The 7,538-nt window shown below is 42.3% G+C and overlaps 1 long non-coding RNA gene across 2 annotated transcripts in view; it reads right to left on the reverse strand.

Moving 5' to 3' along the window:
* Positions 1 to 4,799: 4,799 nt before the first annotated feature.
* The window catches only part of LOC103459013 (uncharacterized), a 4,451-nt gene continuing 1,712 nt past the window's right edge, over positions 4,800 to 7,538 (reverse strand). For both annotated transcript variants that reach the window (XR_001776168.2, XR_001776167.2), the window contains one exon: positions 4,800 to 5,060. This is a non-coding gene — a long non-coding RNA (uncharacterized LOC103459013). The remainder of the gene's footprint in view (positions 5,061 to 7,538) is intronic.

Genomic DNA, 7,538 nt, shown 5'->3' on the forward strand with positions numbered 1-7,538 from the left:
ACAAACAAAAGAAAATTGCCAACCACAAAATGTATTGTTCTTATTGCAAGCTAAATAAGGGTGCACTTAAATGAGCCATTTCTGAAAATCCCCACTGCTAGTTTTCTGATCAATACCTTGAGAACAGATCCGTTTCATAATAATGAACAGGCAAAGGACATCTACAAAACACCACTCCCTTCGTTCCACTAATGGATGTCAGAGTGAACTTCATGCAATTTGACATGCATTTGAAGTTGTGATCCAAAAAGAAGAGCACTGTTAATGCCTAATTAGCACCATTAAATAATAAAGCAACTTAGACTAATAATTACTGCATGTAGCCATTCTACTACTCTCGCTGACAATTAACCTTCCTCAACTGGTGAGTTACAACTCGAGCAAATCCTGTTATCAGCAAATATAGCACATGGCACGCACGCATACGCGTTTCAAACAGCACTCAAGGAAATCTGTGTCGTGTTGACGGTCGGAAAGCAGAGCAACAAAACAAACAGCAGATATCCCCTCTCAGTAAACACCATCCATCCCCTCATATACAGTGTCTTACTGCTGGCTTAGAGGGGGTGGGCAACCAACTTTAGTTGCTTGTTGTGAATGTCATCAAACTACTTGTGTTTACGCTGGCTTAATATTTCCGTGACGACGTTTCTTTAAACGCACAACCAAGAGCTGGGGGGGTATCAGTCCAGTTCTGATTCAGGGTGTAGTTTTTAGCTGTCTGTCACAGTTTTAGACAGCAAAGAGAGTTGCTGGTGTTTAAGAGACATGCAGCAGTGCTGGAGAACATCACAAAGGTCTCTTCTGACCAATGTTCAATGACAATCCTGATCAGGTCTGTGATATTAAATCACTGGAGCCAAAAACAAGATTACCTTTGAGACAAAACAAAGGTGAAAAGGTTCTGGACTGAGCATTCTCTCAAAATCTCTCTCCCTCATCCCAGTTTGGCACCACTTGGCTCGATGCCCACTCACATTGTGTGGACGGCCTTGCCACTGTTGCCATGGGGATGTGTGGACCTGCACAGGCCTTGAAGGCAGAACGGCCTGATGGTGAGGTGGGGGTTATCGTCAGCAGCAGACCACTTCGGGCCGCCATCCAGAGGCCTGAGCGCAGGGGAAGCAACCCCCTCTCATCCCTGCAGGGCTTCTCTCCCAGGGGAACACTGCCGCTGTTTCAAACCCAACCGAGGATATGAGACGGCGCTTCAGTGTGTTCGCTGGGGGTCAGCTGCCTGACTCCCATAAGCCTGGGACAGACGGGGTGGGCTTGAGTGGGAAGGGGCCAGGAGAGGCTAGCTGGACGGTAGCCCAGCGCGGTGACTGCCTGTCTGCCCAGGCGCTGGGCCACACTGCCACTCCTCGCTGGGCTCGTGCCCCTGCTCTTGGGTTTCAAAGAGATGTGATTTGGGGGGGGTGAGGGGACCGGCTTTCCCTCGTCTTTACAGGATCCCAAAGACTCCCCTCCACCATCACCTCAAACAATTTCTTACTCCCACTCTCTCTCCCAGCCCCCCAAATGCTCCTCCAACAGCTTTTCTGCTTCAGCCGTGAACCCTCTCACACTGTGCCATTCCCACCACTGTTTACTTACATTTTGGAGAGGAAAGGGGGAAGGTTGAGCTGCTGCACTGCACCCATCTGCCCCATGTCTTTCCATGCTGTGGACCATGATGCTGCAGCATGGCTCTCTGGGTGCCATAAAGACTTTGGCAAGTAGGCTGAGGCCTTCGACCGAGCCTCCCTTTGTACTCTGTGCCTCACACCAATGCCCACCATCTGATTGCAAAACTCACACATCAATATTCTGGGTTAGACATGAGAAGGAAGCAGGGCAGATGTATTAGAAGTCAAATTTGTTCTTTCAGAACGCTGATGAAGTGGAGAAAGATCCGAGTCAGAATTGGTGCCACGGTGTCTGTGAGTCCACCAGCTACTGGCGCATCATCAGTAAGTATCCTGCGAACCTAAAATGACACTGACAGGCTGCGTTTCACTTGGCTGAGACCTCTGTTCCTCCTGCTCTCTGTCTAGGTTACTCTCTTCATTGCTCGCTGCATGACATTTCTCTGGCAGGTCCTCTGGTGAAATTCTTCCCCTCCTGGTCTCAGCATTCCCGCGGCCCTCCTCCCCGCCTGGGCAGAGTACGGTGGCTCGGGTAGGGTGGGACGTTGCCCCCGCCTCCTCTCCAAAGCAGGTCCAGAGCTACAGCCTCTACAGCAACCCTCAACGCATTCCTGTAGCCACTAACCAGTCCCCCCAGCAACCAGGAGAGAGGTGAAGGAATGAGAGAGGAAGGCTGAGTGGCTGTTTTTATTTTACCAGCTGGAGTCCTACACTGCTTAAGATCACAACAAACTCTGACAGAAAGTTGTCATTCACACAGTGTTCACTGTTTTACTTCTTTTTTTTTTTTTTACTCTTTGAAAATGAGTTAATGTGATATAACTCATGAAAGGGAACACTGGCGTTCCTTAATATTCTAACGAGCTAACAACAGCAAACTTGTATGTATTTGTAGGACAGACCCACACAAAGTAGCAAATGATTGTTCAGAAAAGGAAAATGATACTTCATCTTTAAAAGTGTTTTGATGTACTTGGCTTCTGTCAGTCAATAGTTTGTTGAAACCCATTCCTCTGATGGGAGGAGGTCCCAGTCGGGAACCTGATAAAGGGAATGTATCTCCCTTCGAGGCGAGGAAAACTTTGAGTTCCTCTAGAAAAAGTGAACCTGCGAAAGATGTCTGGATTGCCTTTCTGGACCTGTTACCCCAAGAACCAAATGTCTGATAACTGAAAAAAAAATGGATGGATGAATGCACGGCTGTCTGGATGAAGTCAACTGGTTGCACAGGTTTTAATTTTTGACAGGATGGAAATGATGCTCTGTCTGTCCAAATCTGCTCCTGGACAGCTCAAGTTAGCAACAGGACAGGAGCCGGACTGTCCCCTCCTCTGCTCCCTCCCTTTTATCCCCCAAGCAGAGCCAGACGCTGTGTTTACTCTCCTAATTACAGGGGAGGGGCCGGCTGACAGGCGAGCCATCACAGATTCCCCGCAGGCCCAGAGGGCTGGGAACCCTGCAAACACCCACCGCTGTCTCCCGAATGTGACGGCGATGTCCAACTGTCAAAGGGGGGAGCCTTCACTGGCAAAACCCGAAGACCCAAAGAGAGATATTAAAGACATGAGAGGAATTGGCAGAGCTGGCACTGACAGGGGACTGCGCTTGAGAAGTCGAAGTCGGGAGCTGGGGGCATCGCCAAAGTGTCATTCAAAGCGAAGTGGTTTTGGACAGGGCACAAGTGCTGGTTCTCGCATGCATACACACACACACACACACACACACACCCTGATTTCTCTTGCTCTTATCGAGTTACATACACCAGACCACAAGAGTTTGGATACCAAAATACACTTAGTTTTAATTCTGGTCAATATTTGACTTATTTAACTGTGAAGACTGTGGACACCCTGGTTAACGGCATGTTTATGGATTTTTAGGAGAATAAACTTGTACATAAATCATTTTTAGTGCAAGAAATCCAAATAACTAAACTTTGGTCTCCTCTGACCAGACTATATTCCCCCAATTTCTTTTGGTTTTTCCAAAGTTTCTGCATCAAACTTCCACCAAGGTTCAGCATGCTTTTACTTCAGCAGTGGAGTCTTATGCAGTGAGTCTGTATAGAAGGCTTAGTGGTTGAGTCCAGTACTTGATATTTTCATGGAAAACCTGTTCTGGAGTGCTCTGCAAGAGGACTTTGGCTCTTGGACAACTCTTCTTGTTATTCTTTTGACTCATTTGGAGGAAATCCTCTGAGGAGTCCCCGCTGTGGCTGGTTTTTGGTGAATTGATGCTCTTACCCCTTCTGAATAATGGTCCCAATGGTGCTCACCGTAGCATTCAGATGTTCAGAAATACATCTAAACCAGCTACAGTCCGTATGTTCAGCAGTAATGAGGTTGCAAAAGTCTTGAAAGAGCTTGTTGCTTTTACCCATCATGGAAGGATTCATGTGTGATATCTTGGTAGCAAGAAACCTTTTCATAGACCATCAGTTAGAACTAAACCAGTTATTAATGCTGACAGATTTCATTTATTATCTTGGCTTTCTTTGGCTTTGTCATTTCCATTTTGTGTCCAGTAACATTGTGCACAAAAAGTTGTTTTAATTTGTTGTTCTACTTTTTCACATATAACAATACATGGGCTAATTTGTTTTGATTTATCTGCTGGGTTATTTGTTGGCATGTTCAGTATTTTTCAATAATTTATCATCCAGTAAGAGGATTGTAGCTTTTTTGTTGTAGGGGGGTCCTAGGATAGTTGTGACCTTATCACATATTCAGGTCACATAAACTAAATATTTTAGAAAAAAGGTTAAAAACTGCAGAATACACTGCATCTCAACCGCTCCTCAGTTCCCTGCAGGCAGCACACACCTCACCCCTGAGAGGCAAGACAAGAAAACCTCTCGATGAATCATGAATACTCACAGTTGTGTGACCATTTCAAAAAAATTATTATGGGGATTACACACAAAATCGCACAATGTAACATTTTTCAAATGTGTCGTGAATGCCTCCAAGAATCCAATTCAAATCCTAGGTTACCAAATAAGCCTGAACAAATCCCCCTTGCATTGAGTTCTTCCTGCTTTGAAGACTGGGAAGGTCCGGTCTGCAGGGCAGGTTTTACCACGCCGTGCAGCCTCCTCAGAGCACACAGGAAGAGGGGCTACTAATGGTGAGAGAGAGGGACAGAGTAAACCTTCAACAATAGCAGCAACAATGGTTTTTCGCATTGAAGTTTAATTGCAAAACCAGTCACAGTCAATTAATTATGTTTCAGTCACAAGCAATTACAGAAAAAAAAAACAGTTTAAGAGTTTTAAAGTTGAACATTGAAAGGATGTTTTTCATGCAAAGCTTCCTTCAGACGGTTCTCATAAGTGTGAGTCTCCCTCTGCTTGTCTCTGTCAGCCCGTCTTGACCTTGACTTCTAGTGGACGTTGTCTGTGTTCACTGGTTCAACTTGTTTGTTTGCAAACTCCTGCATAAACACAACACAAGCAATTAGGGCAGTAATTGAAGAAGTGTGCTATATGAACAGAAGAACCCAACTTGGTAAACACAAACAGGCCCCACATTTAAACACGTCCTAGACATTAATAGAAAAACATCCAATTTTTATTATTTTCATTTTTTTTTTAAAAGTGTAAGATATGAACATTGCAAGCAGTGGATATGCTTGATGTACTTCCTGTGGAAACATTGTGTCTGAATCCTGGATGCCTGCACTCGGCTGTGCCAGTAAACTCTTCTCTCAAACAAACACTGAAAAGGGATTTTTACCCCATTAATCCTTGGGGAGGGGGCTTGGTGCGTCCTGATGACCTCTGGGGTCACTTACATGTTACATTACACAAAGGTTCAGCTTCTTTAAGATAAGGTAACTCAGCAGGATAAACTCTTTACTGGAACTTTAAAAAGATTATTTAAAGCAACAGTTTAATTTATCCATCAAACTTTGAAGGCTGATTAAATATAAGTTTAGACAAGATTCTGTCTCTTATTCTACATCTGCATTAAATCAGTTGGTAGATAAACATATAAGTTTTCAAAATTTTAAGAATTTGGAAAAAATATATATGGATTGAGGTTTTTTTATTTTTATTTTTTCTACTAATAATCATGATAACCTCCACATACCATTACTGTTAATGCATAATGCAGCTGTTTGCTCTTGCACACAATCTTGTGGCATGTTGTAGTTACGAATTAACCAATTAACATTATTAATGAGATTAAAAAGCATCTATCTATCTATCTATCTATCTATCTATCTATCTATCTATCTATCTATCTATCTATCTATCTATCTATCTATCTATCTATCTATCTATCTATCTATCTATCTATCTATCTATCTATCTATCTATCTATCTATCTTTTCCCTCTGAGCAACTTAGATACTCTGAGTTCACAAATATGACTCTAAATTAACCAGCAACAGAAGAAAAAAATGTCCAAATTATAATTATATAAAAGCTTTGTTAGATTTATTTTATTTTTTTTAAGGTTATAATATATTGAACCAACACATTCCTCATATGCAGCCATGCGAATATCTGTCAGGGCTGCAGAAAAAGATTGAAAGAGATGAAAGCTGCCTGGGAGGTAATAAAAAAAAAAGGCAGGATGTTAGATTTTTATTTTATTTTATTTTTGTATGCAAGATATTTTATATTAATGCACTACTTTCAAGATGTAGAGGTTTTCTTCTTATTTAATTTTAAAACTACACATCTAATTATTCCATAAAATGCTGATTACTTCAACTGACGCACTGTGCAAAGAGAGGGAGAAGGGGGCTGTCTGCCTGCAATTACCCAATCTGAAAATGCGATGTTTTGGGGGAGTTTTTTTCTTCTTCTTCTCCCTTTCAAGACTATCAAACAGGGGGTCAAACAGGCAAGCCTGCGCGGTGCGTTTCCAAATATGCGTGGCCGCGTATTAACAGGCGGAAATCACAGGTTGGAGCGGCCCGGTGGAAAAAATCCTCGCCCTCAGGTTGAGTGCAGCGCAGGCGGAGATAAAAGCCGCTCGTCGTCAATTAGCCGGGAGTCAGTGGGAGCGCAGCCCGCCGCAGGCGCTCCGCCGCTTCTCCCTTTAAACGTCCTTTTAAGATACAAAGTCCCCGCGGAGGGGCCTCGCTTTGCACTTTAATAATTTATTTAGCGATTTTAAACGGTGAGATGCGGCAGATAACAGCATCAGACATCATCATTCTCCACGCTGCAGTTTGAAAACGTCTCGCATTAGGATCCATTACCATGCAGCTGCTATAATGAAGCGGCCCGGAAGAAGGCGTTCTGCATATGGAATGTACTTTTATATTGAAATAAAAAATATATACCCTAGTTGCTTCAGACATCGTGAGTTTATAAAGGGATTTAAAAGAGGTAAATATGTGCGTTCTGGATGAAACTTCATCCAGGTGTGGAAAAGTTACAAAAAGCTATGAAAAGAAAAGCTGTCAGTTAAGTAAAATTTGTGATTAATATTATTTCAAAGATAAATAATATTTTGCATTTGTACAGTGCAGTGTTTTATATTCGTTGGATGCAGCCAACACTGTTGACGATAAAGTTGGGATATTTTTTTCCCTCTTTTTGTTGCGTTTTAATTTCCAGATATGTTTAAAAATCAAATACAATTTTAGAAAATACACACTTTTTCAAAAAAAATACTTTACATTGTCAAAATATTTTTAGAGGAAATGATACGATATTATATTACGACCTGGGCAACAAACAGCATCTGTCTATATTCTTCAACAAATCAAACAAAATGAACCCGTACGTCACTTCCACAGTTTAGCGTATATTTTACCAATTATTAAACAACTGCATGTTTTTTTTTATTATTTTGGTTATTGTTTTTAATTGTTGTATCAGTGTATATTCCATTTACTGTACAATGTAAATTTCAACACTATATCCAAATTACCAAATTAATGGCAAATTAA

The sequence above is a fragment of the Poecilia reticulata genome, chromosome 22, assembly GCF_904066995.2.
Source record: "Poecilia reticulata chromosome 22, P_reticulata-male-v2, whole genome shotgun sequence".
In the NCBI taxonomy this organism is placed as follows: domain Eukaryota; kingdom Metazoa; phylum Chordata; class Actinopteri; order Cyprinodontiformes; family Poeciliidae; genus Poecilia; species Poecilia reticulata.